Raw genomic sequence first — 13595 nt, 5'->3', positions numbered from 1 at the left:
TTCCTGGTAACTGGTTTCAGCTTTTTCTCCTTGATTTCTGCTCTATTGTCCCATCTTAGACTGGAGGCAAGTCCACCCCTGGCCCTCTGTCTGCCTGCTGCCTGGGGAACCACTCAGCCTGCTTCCTCTTTGGTCTCCAGCTCTGAATTCACTCTCTGCCGCACCTCTGGGGATCACCTGCACCAACTCTTTTTCTAGATAACTAGTATAGTCTAGACTGCTTCGTTCCTTTCCTCATAGTTATCCACTCAGATCTCCTGGTCCTTCCAGTCCCCTTACTCTCTAAGTCTAAACTGTTGGAGAAAAACATCAACAGAACTAGTTATTTCTTCCTGTCCAGTAAGGGACACGCCCCTAAAATCCTGCCCCACCTAGGGCTCGCAGAACAGTAACTGTGGGTCTAAGAGGAAGGTCAAGAGTATGGGAAGTTGGAGGCCTGCCTCTGCCTATGATCTCTAGCACTGACCAGGTCACAGTTTCCCCAACCTCTGGGGAGACTGAAGTGGCTTTAACCGTTACTAGGAAACTGAGGGGCAATCTCAGGCTCTCAGATCAAAGAATTCACCAAAATCCTGTCCAGAATCAGCTCAGCAGGGACTGAGAAGCGAAGGTGAAACCTGCAAAATGAGTGTATAAGACAGGATGATCCTGTCTTCCTCAACGGGAGACAATGCTGATTCGGGCTCTCCCTCTTTAGAACACAGATCTGATGTGTACACGGGTCCTATTATGCTGTGATTAGCTGGAAGCTAAGCATGTAACCCATGGTGTACTTCCACGTGCACATATTGCTGACAGACAGCCATGATCAGAAAGGTGTGGCCCTAAAGCTAAGCAAGGGGTTTCTGCCATTTTCATGCATATGCGTGTGCATGCGTGTGTGAGTGAGTGTGCTGTGTGTGCATGCGTGCATGAGTGAGAGTGTGTGCGTGCACGTGCATTTGTGCAATACCTGTGAGGGAGAGAGCACCAGCTCTTACCTCTGTATGTGTGCTCTTGTCAGTGTGAGCAGGTACAGATCTAGTTTCTATCTTCTCCCAACATGCAGCAGGGCTGGGGAGACTGAGCGGAATATTAATTGTGCTTTTGCACGTGGCTGAGCTTCATGAATGTGGTGGTCGGAGGAAGCAGCCTGGAGCTATGTGGGGAATGAGAGGAAGCCACAGCTTCAGAGCTCCCGGGATTTATGTCTGTGCTGAGATGGAGGCTGAACCCAGGTGGCTGGTGGGTGGGTGGGGGGTTCTTGAGACCTAAGATCAGGGTACAGCCAAGTTTACAGGGATTCCCACATATAGTCACAGATCCTAACATGGAACCAGTCCTGAAGAGACACGCTGCTGAACAATGAGTAGTAAAACCCTCATTTGTCTGTTAGGCCTAACAGTGACCCTTCTAGGGAGAAGATAGAGTCAGTAGAAGAAAGGAGGGAGGGGAAGGAAGAAACAAACGGACATAAAGCCCTTAGTGAGTGCCAGCCACTTTGACGGTCACCGTCAAGCATTTTAATTTGTTGTAAACTCCCAAGAATGTAGACGATAACATGAGAGTATCCCGTGGAGGGTATCTCCTCCACTCCTACAGCATCCATCCTAACCTTGCACCTTACCCAGACAAGACTGTTTTCTTTGTTTTCTCCTGAGTCCTGGGTCTGTGTTTAATCAAATGGTTTGTGAAGCCCCTAATGTCTCTTTCCTTGTTGACTTGACTGCATGGAAGTCTGGAGCTGAATTTACTGAGGTCCACCTTGTGCAGCAGAATCTCATAGCAAGTTTGCACACTGACTATGCTCTGCCTTTATCTTACACTGTTATCTTCTCTTTCCCATATCATTTTCTCCCTATTAAAAACCATTTGAGGCTGGAGATATTACTCTTGTTATGTTTTGGTTTTTCAAGACAAGTCTTCTCAGTAGCTGTGGAGCCTGGCCTGGAACTCACCCTGTAGACCAGCCTGGCCTGGAACTCACCCTGTGGACCAGCCTGGCCTGGAACTCACCCTGTGGACCAGCCTGGCCTGGAACTCACCCTGTGGACCAGCCTGGCCTGGAACTCACCCTGTGGACCAGCCTGGCCTGGAACTCACCCTGTGGACCAGCCTGGCCTGGAACTCACCCTGTGGACCAGCCTGGCCTGGAACTCACCCTGTGGACCAGCCTGGCCTGGAACTCACCCTGTAGACCAGCCTGGCCTGGAACTCACCCTGTAGACCAGCCTGGCCTGGAACTCACCCTGTAGACCAGCCTGGCCTGGAACTCACCCTGTAGACCAGCCTGGCCTGGAACTCACAGAGATCTTCCTCCCTCTGCCTCCCGAGTGCTGGGATTAAAGGTGTGCGCCACCACCTCCAGGCTAGCATGTCTTATTTATACAGAGGACCCATAGTGGGCAGCTCAAATCTGCCTGTAATTTCAGCTCCACAAACTCCAGTGGTCCCTTCAGTTCTCCCTGGGCCACCTGCACACACAGACACAGACGCAAACCCTACATATGAATAATTAAAAATAATATAAATAAATCTTTTAAACAATAACAAAGCCCATCGGATTCCATTGTCTGCAGCACGGCCCCAACATCTTTAACAGTGAGATGGAAAGACACAAGTATTTTTACTTTCATGGATGACGAAGGTGGGGTTATGTTTGTCCAAGGCCACCCAGATATTAAACAGGAGAGTTGGAAATATGATCTTAACATTATTTTTCTGCTTCATTAGCCTATGGGATTGAACAAGTTACAGGTAATCAGGGGTCTTCCTGGAGGGTTGAGAGGGGCCCAAATCTTTGGTAGATGCAGCCTTTACCTCCCTTTGGTGTTTGCTTAGACTTTACCCTTAAAGAACAACCATGGAGCCAGGTGGTGGTGGCGCCCACCTTTAATCCCAGCACTTGGGAGGAAGAGGCAGGTGGATCTCTGTGAGTTCGAGGCCAGCCTGGTCTACAAGAGCTAGTTCCAGGACAGGCACCAAAAACTACAGAGAAACCCTGTCTTGAAAATAAAAAAAAAAAAAGAAAAAGAGAAAAAGAATAACCATGGATGTCCTGTGCATCAATGGGACCCAAGAAGCCTTGGGCATACCCCATGTTTAGAGATTAGCCCTAACCTCTACTGCTGAGTAGAGCCAACAGAAACCCAACAGGCTTAGCCTTGGCAATCATCATAAAAAGGAAATATGTAGTCCAAAGTCAGGTGTGGTGGCACATGCCTGTGATCTTAGTACTCAGGGAGCAGAGGCAGGAGGAGCAGGAGTCCAAGGCCAGCCTTGGCTATGTAGTGAATTTGAGATCAACCTAGGCTACATGGGGCCCTTTCTTCAAAATATCGAACCAACCAATCAACCAACAACAATAACATCTAAAGAGTGAAATATATTCTTCAGATGTTCTGAGTAAAGTCTATGGAAACCCAGAACTAAGGGCCAAGTTCTTAGGGAATAATGGATGGATTGGACACATTCATCTGAGACAATATGGCAAGAGAGCAGCATGTGTTCTAAGATCTAAGTATGTGCCCATACCCTCTGTGCACATTCTGTGACTCAGTCTTGTGCTGCCCTGTTAGGCTACCCACCTGGATCTTTCTCGCCACAAGAGGACTCGGGGTTTCCTAGGGAGGCCTTCCACATGCTTACGAAATGGGAATGCCCCTTCCTTCTTCCTTCCTTCCTTCCTTCCTTTCTTCCTTCCTTCCTTCCTTCCCTCCCTCCCTCCCTCCCTCCCTCCTTCCTTCCTTCCTTTCTCTTTTCTTTCCTCCTTCCCTCCCTCCCTCCCTCCCTCCCTCCCTCCCTCCCTCCCTCCCTTCCTTCTTTCCTTCCTTCCTTGTTCCCTTCTTCCCTCCCTTTCTGTCTGCTTATTTAAAAAATATAGCTGTGAGTCAGGCATGGTGGAACACACCTTTAACCCCAGCACTCAGGAGGCAGAGGCAGGCAGATCTCTGTGATTCAAAGCCAGCCTGGTCCATATAGCGAGTTCTAGGACAGCCACGGGCTACATTAGTGAGTTCGTCTTAAAAAAAAAAAGATAAAAATCCAGTGTATATAGATATAGGTATAGATAGATATCTATGTAGCTTAAGTTGGCCTCAAATCACCATTCTCGTGCCTCAGCCTCTTTAGCACTCGGATCATTTGCATATACTACCGGATCATTTGCATATACTACCATGCCCAATGAACTCCTCCTCTTAGTGACTGGCTCCCTGCAGGTGGCCCACAGCCTGGGGAAAAGGACGGGAGTGGCAGCCATCTGAAGCATCTTGATATGCCTCAGAGAACAACAGTCTCTGATAGCCCAGGGGATAATGCAGAGGAGATTCAGCACAAGTGGGCCATGACTTTCTGGGGAGCTGTCTAGACGAGCCCCAGTCTTCAACATGGAATACCTCAGACATCAGCATGCTCAGTGCAGAACAGCAGTTTAGTGTGACTCCCTGCATTGTGGGCCAGCTGCCTTCCAGTGCTATACCAGCATACGATGTGTACCTCAATCTTCTCAGTCTATAAGGAGCTTCTATAATCAACACAGCAAGCACCAGCAAACCAATAACAACAGAGCAAAGAATGTGAGTTGGGTACTCTCTCAGTATAGAGTCATCTTGTCCCAGGGGACGGGTAAGCAGTCTGGTAAGAATTCTCATTTGTGCTTGACTGCAGCCTGTAGAGGCGGATCCTGGGATAACACTGTTGTCTCGAGGCTCAGAGGTACATCATCGTGCAGAAAGTCACCCAGCATCGTTAGTCTGATTTCCTAGTCTGTGTTCTTGAGGCATGTGTTGAAACAATAGTAACATTTGCTATAATCCAGGGTCTCCAGAAAACTTAACAGGAACAACGGAGGGAAAATCACACACAGGCAACCGAAAGAGATGGAGCAGACAAGCCCCAGTCCTGGACAGAGGTATTTTCATTTGTTTTATTGTTTTTTTTTTAAAATGTTGGTTTTTTTTTTTTTTTTTTTTTGAAACAGAGTTCCATTATATATTTCCAGCTGTCCTGGAACTTGGTACATAAGCCAGGCTGGCCTCAAACTTTTAGAGATCTGCCTGCCTTTCCTACTAGGTGCAAGGATTAAAGATGTGTTCCACACCTTACATTTTGTTGAGTAGATAAACGAGCTGAGATAACTCAGTGGTAGAAAGGGAATATAATGAGAAATTACGTGCTGCACGTTTGCCGTTCCCCTCAGTCTGTCCTGGAGATCGTCCTGTATCAGCACACAGAGAACCTTCTCGTTCTTCCCCTCGCTTGCTGCACAGTCACCCACTGTGTGAACGGACCATAACGCATTTCCCTGTCCCTGGACGTTTGCATGGTTTCCAGTTTTTCACTCTAAGAAACAATGCTATAGTGATAGACTTGTTCGAATCCTGCGTGTTCATAGGATAGGTTCCCAGAAGCCAAAGGGCTGAGTCAGAGAGAGCCTGCCGCATTTATACTGTTTATCCTGGACCACTGTTTCTACCACCAGTGGCGGCAGAGGGAGTGACTGGTTTTCCTCGCCTCTCAGACAGAAGGCCATCAGAGTTCCACATTCATCCAGGTTAGAAAGCTCCTTCCAAGTGGTTTGAACTCACAGAGTTCCACCTGCATCTGCTTCCTGAAAGCTGAATAAAGAGGCATTTGCCACTACATCTGGCTCCAATGTGGTTTTTAAAAAAGTTTTATTTTGGGGTTAGAGAGATAGATTAGTGTTTCAAAGGACCTGGATTCAATTCCCAGCACCCATGTGGTGGCTCACGACCCTTTGTCTACAGTTCCAGGGGATCCCAATCCATCTTCTCCTCTCTGTGGGAATCAGCCAGGCACATGTTTCACAGACATACATGCAGGAAAAACACCCAAACACATAAGCAATTGAATAATACTTTAAAAAATTTTAAGTTTCATTTGTGTGTGTGTGTGTGTGTGTGTGTGTGTCTATGTGTGTGTGAATGTGGGTTCAAGAGTTCCGTGACACACACAGAGGTCAAAGGACAACCCTCAGGAGTTGGTTCTCTTTCTCCTTTGTAGGATCTGGGGGTTGAAATCAGGCTATCAGTTCTGCTTGGCAAAGAGCTTTTACTCACCGAGTGTCTCACCTGTCTTATTCAGCATTTTTTTCTTTTTCTTTTTTTTTTTTAGGCGAGGTTTCTTCACGTAGCTCTGGCTGTCCTGGAACTCACTCTGTAGACCAGGCTGGATTTAACTCAGAAATCGACCTGCCTCCTGAGTGCTGGGATTAAAGGCTCATGCCACCACCATGATAGGCTACGTCCAGCATACTTTAAATTTGAATTTCTCTTGAGTAGAGTTGAGTAAAGCACCTTTTAGATGTCTCAAATAATTTGTTCTCTGTCTGCAGGCTCGATTCATAATATATATAGTGATTAGTCTTGTCTTATCTGATTTCTAAGACCTCTTTATCTGTCAGGCAGATTTTGATATGTTTTTCAAGTTCTGGTACCACACTCTAAATCTTTCTGGGAAAGGTTGTAGAAATACATTCTTTTATTCAAACTTGATTTTATTTAATTAATACTGTTTTTAATGGCAGGGCTTCAAACTGGCTATGTAACCAAGGATGACCTTTTGATCCTCCTGTCCCTATCTCCTGAGTGCATAGATTATAGGTGTGTGCCACCTGGTTTATGTGGTGTTGAGACTGCCAGGGCTTTGTATGTGACAGGTAAGTACTGTACCCACTGAGTGACAGCCTCAGCTCCAATGAGCACATACCGAGTACTTTTAGTATACCATCCTAATAAAGATTCTCCCAAGAGCAGCAATGGAGAGACACCACAGCTCACACGTAGTGGGGACCAGACAGGTGGTAGTCTATAGCAAACTGCAGTACCGGGACCCAGAGTAAGTGCCTCGGGTGTGTGTGTGTGTGTGTGTGTGTGTGATGAGTTCTTCTCACCACAGTTCTTCTTGTCACAGTTGCTCTCCTATCTGTCTCCACCTAGGGTCGACTTCTCTCACCTCTCCTCTCCCTGCAATTTCAGCTTCCTGCCCAGATGAGTGCTTGCCATTCCTATACACTGGGCTACATGTTGCTGTCTTCCTTGCCTGTACTGGTCCTCACAGTTAACCAATAAGAAGCTAGAGCTAATGGGCCAAGCAGTGATTTGATTAATACAGATTCTGTGTGGTTATTTCACGACTGAGCAGCCAGGAACTAACTAGCAGCCTCATACAACAGATCAGTGCCCAACATGGAGCTAACTAAATCTACATAAAACTTGAGAGGGCTTGGAAAGGAATTCTAGACACTGAAAAACAGTTTTGTTGCATTTTTTTTTATCAGATGGGCTTTGCTTGCAGGCTGCATGCTGCAGCTCCTTTAAGAGAAGTCTTCCTGATTCAGCAGTAGAAAAAAAAAAAGCCACGTGGTTTGAAACAGTGGCTTTCTGGGCCATGCTGCCAGCACGAACTCTGGCTCTTTCTGGAGACCAAGCCCTTAAATGGGGTTTGTGGGCAGTGTGCTGCAAGTTACTTAGTGGCAGCAAGGACCAGCTGGTTACCAGAGCTGAGGTGGTGAGGAAGGCTCCCATCCAGCTGTCCCACAGCCTGAGGTGAACTTCCTCCACAATATTTAAAGCCTGAGAGAGGCAGAGCCAGCACCCAGGGCGGCTGAGATCAAGCTGCTTAGCATTTTAAAAAGTGACCTTGAACAGAAAAGGATTTCAGATACACAATAGGACAGATTCAGACATAAAAGACCTCTTAACGAGATACAGTGTGTTTAAAAAATGTATGTAGGCTTGGGACAGAGAAAAAAAAACAGTATAGAGAGTTATAAAAGGAAGTAAATGGTTTATAAAGTTTTTATAGAGACAGAGTACAGACAATCATAGATTAAAGGAGTAAAGATAATAAAATAAATATTAAACTTGTAGAAAAAGTAATAGAGTAAGAAAAATAAGCCATGTAAAGATAAAATACACACAGAGTCCGGATTATGTATATTATTGTGTGTTTTTTAATTTTTTGACTGTGAAGAAGCTAAGTACAGAGAGACATAAGCTAAACCAACATATATGTTTTAAAGGTATCAATCTGGGTCTAAGGATCTGTTGCTTTGGAAAAGAGGTTCTGCTTTTGTTTTCACACAAGTTGAGAACCTATGGATTCATTCCAGACTAATGTGGTTTGATGGACCAAGACCCTCCGAAATGTTGCTGTAAACACCCCTAAAATTACCTCTCATCCAACAAAAACCAGGAAACAGTTTGGAGAGAACTACACCCATATTCCCAAGTATTGTTTATAAATGTCTGTTTATGTTTAAAGGGGGATATGCTATAGAGCTTTGCATTGGTATGGATCTTGGTCTACTGATATAAATTTAAGATCAATTTTGTTATACTGCATATATGTATTTCTGCTCTTGATTAAGGTATGGTGTTTGTGTAGCTCATTTAAAAATACAATGTAAAATTATGAAATATAGGTTAATAGAGAGTCATCTATAATAGTCAAGCTTGTAGTCAATTTAGTTAAGTTTTTAGATATATAGAGATTTATTTCAGTTAGATAGGTATTCTTCAAATCTTTCAGAGACCTTCAGAATATGGCATTTAAAATATTTTAATAACTTAGGATTTTTCATGACAATGAGACTCATCTGCTCCTGGCAGCACCAATCTACTTCGAAGAAGATGGGCATCAAAGAGGCTCTTTATAGAGTTTGTTAGGCATTTGGTTAAGAAACTGCTCTTGCCTGGACTGCTTGATGTTATGCTATATGAGCTGGACATGCAGGACCCACAGAAAAATGACTGCTGATGTTGCCTAAAGAAGGTGAGATGATCCTTCAGGATTCCTGCTTCATGAGAGTCTGCAAGACATTCTGCAGGATACAGAAAAAAGTGACCAACAAGCGGTCTCATACAACACTCACTAGCTGTGATTTTTCTTATCCTGCACTGGATCATGACAATAATGGTTTCTAACATGCATCCTCTACCTCTCAGGATTGGACTTTCCTTTCTAGCGGGGAGACTTATCTTTGGCTCAGTGAAGACTTGTAAGATTGATTGGTGGATGTTTGCAAAGTCCCCACTGAAGTGTAGGGTTATCAAGGGTTGCACAGACTAAGAGTAGATGGTATGCCAAGCTGAAATCTCAGCACCAAGTCCCAACCAGGAAAGGGTTAAGCTTGCCAGAGTTTTGTATATGAAATGGCACCAGGAAAAAAAGTGGAGACTAGCAATTGAGCCCTGTCTCATCCTGGTTCAAATGACATTGTCTGAACTTCCCCAGCCTGGCCTCCTGCACTAATTACAGACCTTCCCTGGGGAGGAAGGCTGGGGCCAGGAGTTCCTCATTACAGGCTCCCATGCTGGAGGGCACAAACCCCAATGACCAAACTCAATGGCCAAACAAGATCTCTGTAAGACCCAGAGTCTGGCTATTGAGCTTCCTGACTGCCGCTTGTCTGGGAAACGGTTAAGGGGTAGCTGTGGGCTGGAAGCAAAGGCTGACAAAATCATAAGATTACACACCCATGCAAGTCACCTCTCCTTGAGTCCCCATTCCTGGGTCTGGATACCTCAATCTTGCCCTCCGAAATGGGTACAGCCAGCTGTCAGGGCCTCCCCTCTGTGGCCACTTGTGGGCTGCCTCTCCCTGTGGCCTGGAGACCAAGTCTTCTTTAATCTTTCATTTATCTTGAGGCCTCGCCCCTCTGAGAGTAGCTTTGATGTGGGGCCTGCTCTAGGGGGTAATCACTGGGTTTCTGAGGCCTTGTCTGGACTCTGCCCACAGCCCCTTGCCCAAGCCCGGACTGGAGGTCTCCTGACCATCAGAGACAGACCCTGAGGGTAACCTAGGCAGACAGGACAGCTTGTCACTTAGCTCATGGGGACATGGAAGGATTGCTGCTTGAACCCCAAAGTGGAGTAGAGAGCTAGAGAGTAGGAACTTGAGGATCATCCATTATTATCCACCCACCCACCCACCCACCCATCCACCCACCCACCCACCCATCCATCCATCCATCCATCCATCCACCCACCCACCCACCCACCCATCCATCCATCCATCCATCCATCCACCCAGCCATCCATCCACCTACCCATCCATCCATCCATCCATCCATCCATCCATCCATCCATCCATCCATCCACCCAGCCACCCACCCATCCACCCACCCACCCATCCACCCATCCATCCATCCATCCAGCCAGCCAGCCACCCACCCCCCCACCCACCTACCCACCCAACCACCCATCCATCCATCCATCCATCCATCCATCCATCCATCCATCCATCCACCCACCCACCCACCCATCCATCCATCCATCCATTCACCCAGCCAGCCAGCCACCCACCCACCCACCCAGCCACCCAGCCAGCCACAGTGAAGAGAACTGAGCCAAGGCCTTGGGTTTGTCAGGCAAGCGCTCTAACACTAAGCTGTATTCATAACCCAGTCGTTTGCTTTTAGAATTATCTTTTCATGAGACAATGAGCACAAAGTAAAGCCAATCATAGCAATGGTGGTGGCGGCTCTCAGTGTGTAGAAGAGAGGATAGCTTTGAGAGTGCTGACTCTCTGCTTTTCCCCCATGGAGGCAGGGTCATGGGGCGGGACACTGGAGACCTGAGAGGCAGGAGGGAGACAGCTGTGTACTTTTAAAACAGTGTTCAGGAAACAGAAGACAAGGGAAAGGGCAAGCTGAAGAACTTTACCATCACCCAGGCCCAGCTAGAGGCCTGAACCTGGAGGGCAGGATGGGGATGAATGTAGAGAAGAAATGGGCTGATCAAGGGAGCAGGGGATAGGCTGGATGAGGCTAAGGAGTTGGGTTTGATTGGGCTGATGGGAAGTTTTGGAAAATCTGAGAAGGAGCCTGGCTTGATCCAGCTGATGTATAAGAAAGACTTCATACTCCTAACAGAAGGGGCAGAGCTTACAATCAAGTTCAGGCCCCCATTGCTCATCTGTGGGAAGCGAGAGGCAAGCAAAGAAACTGCTGCTGACATTAGGTTAGGGACAAGAAACAATGTCCAGCATGTCTGCAGGGCCCGGAGAGGTTCTGGTGAGATCTGAGAGGAGGAGACATGCCGTGTGCAGTGTCAGGTGACACCAGCTTCATGGCCCTGTTCTATGCATGGCTCCTGGCCTGACTGCTCGAAGGCTCAGACACTTCCCGTGTTCACCTGTGCTAACCTGTGGAGCTACGTCATTTGTCTTGTATGTGTGCTGTTTTGACAACACAGCTGTCTCAGCCTGGGAATTAGCTTTAGGAAACTGGGAGAGGGAATGGAGACGTGGAAACCATCCATTTGTGCTGTGGAACAAAACACCAGACAAAGGCTGTGTAGCTTCTAAACAAAAGTTTTTTTCCAGAGCTGAACCTCCAAGATAGGAACCCAGTTGATTCAAATGTCTGTTTTCTGGCTCATAGATGGTTTGTTTGTTTGTTTCTTTATTTATTTACTGTGCCTGTAAGGGGCAAGGGATTCCTCTCAAAACTCCCACTAACACACAAACCCCACCCATAAGGGCTCATCCTGCCACTAGTATGACCTTACCACGTCCCAGTCACCTCTTAATACCATCCTGAAGATTCAGTATACAAGCTTTTGCAGAGCATTGTGTCTCATTAGCTGAGGCTGGCCTAAAACTTGCTATGAGCCAGAAGATGTACTCCTGAGCCTCTTGCCTCTACCTCTCAGGTTCTGGGATTCTGGATGCATGGCATGTGACTGACTCAATATATGCATTTTAATGGGTAGTAGGACGAGATCCAAAGGTTTAGAGCACAGCCAATGCGTTTCCTCCACTCTTGTTTGGTTGGGAGCTCTGGAGTCCCTACGGCTCCTTCGACAGCTTGTGGTGAAAGGTGTGGGGGTGATCTTCATGCTTTCTTCCTGGATCCTTGAGGTTTGGAACTCGTCTATGCTCCAGGACACAGCACAGTGCTTGGATCTGATATGTATACGCACTGATTTGTGTGTAGATGGTTCACAATGCCTGGAACGAGAGACTTAGGGGACCCTTCTCCAACCACATCGCCTGTTCTTATCTGGCCTTCATCTTCTGCATCTGTAAACGGAGTTCTTGACTTTGCACACACTTCTAGTCACGCCAACTCTGACAGGGTGGAGGCTTGGCAGCACTAGCTTTAAGAAACTCACTCAGGAGCCGGGTGGTGGTGGTGCATACCCTTAATCCCAGCACTGAGGAGGCAGAGACAGGAGGATTCCTGCAGCTCACTGGGCAAACAGTCTAGCCTAATTGGTTGAACCTCAAGCCTGTGAGAGATAGTGGGGGAATGGTACCTGAGGTTGTCCTCTGGCCTCCTTGCATGTACACATGCAAACATACACTTGTGCGCATGCAAATACCCACATGCATAAAAAAGAAAAACACAATACAACAAAGCAAAACCTAAGAAGCTGGGAAGGGTTCCCAACATGGACTGCAGCATGGGGAGGCCCGGGTAGTCCAGAGCAGGCTATGCTTTGCCCTGCACTTGGGCTGCACAGTTTCAGAGGGTTGAGGTCCTTAAAAAAAATTGGAAAATGTATTTATGTGTAGGGGTATTTGGTCTGCATGTGTGTCTGTGTACCATGTGCATGCCTGCTGCCCATGGAGGCCAGAAAAAGTCAGATCCCATGCGACTAGTTACAGACAGTTGGGAATCACCATGTAAGTCCTGGGGATCTAACCCAGGTCCTCTGAAAGAACAACATGTGCTTTTAACTATTGAACCATTTCTCCAGCTGGTTGGGGTTCTTGATGCTGTCTTAAAGGATAAGCAAGTGGGCCAGGTGGAGTGGTGGTCACGCACACCTTTAATCCTGGCACTCATGAGGCAGAGACAGGCGGATCTCTGAGTTGGAAAGCCAGTCTAATCTACAAGAGCTAGTTCTAGGACAGGTTCCAGAGCTACAAGAAGAAGGAGAAGGAGAAGGAGAAGGAGGAGGAGGAGGAGGAGGAGGCGGAGGAGAAAGAAAAAGCAAGTGTTCTGTCCATTAAATTGATAAAAAGAGAAAAGTAATCAGAACGAAAGGAAGCACATACACACACACACAGACACAGACACACATGATGTGGGAAACAAAGGAATAGTCTCTGCGTACACACACACAGACACACACACACACACACACACACACCAAAACTAGACAAAAACAGTCCCCTCCTCTGAAGTTAAAACTGATATTTAATCAGGTAGAGAGGGTGGGGAGATACAGGGCTGTAGTGGGCAGCCAAAGAATAGCTCTTGTGGAACCTGGTAGGTCACTCTGAGGAAACTGTGCTGGCTAGTTTTATGTCAACTTGAAACAAACCAAAGTCATCTAAGAGGAGGGAACCCCAGTTGAGAAGAAAGCACCTCCATAGAATCTGTCTACAGGCAAGCCTTTGGGCATTTTCTTAATTAGTGATTGGTGGGGAGGGCCCAGCTCTTTGTGTGTGTGGGGGTCATTCCCGGACTGGAGGTCCTGGGTTCTTTAAGAAAGCAGGCAGAGCAAGCCAGTAAGCAGCACCCATCCATGGCCTCTGTAGCAGTTCCTGCCTCCAGATTCCGCTTTGTTTGAACATGGGTCCTGACTTCCTTTGATGATGAACAGTGGACGCGTAAGTCAAATAAACCCTTTCCTTCCCGA

This window comes from Myodes glareolus, chromosome 10 (assembly GCF_982192425.1).
Source record: "Myodes glareolus chromosome 10, mMyoGla1.1, whole genome shotgun sequence".
NCBI classification, from domain to species: Eukaryota; Metazoa; Chordata; class Mammalia; order Rodentia; family Cricetidae; genus Myodes; species Myodes glareolus.
This window is presented reverse-complemented; position numbering follows the sequence as displayed.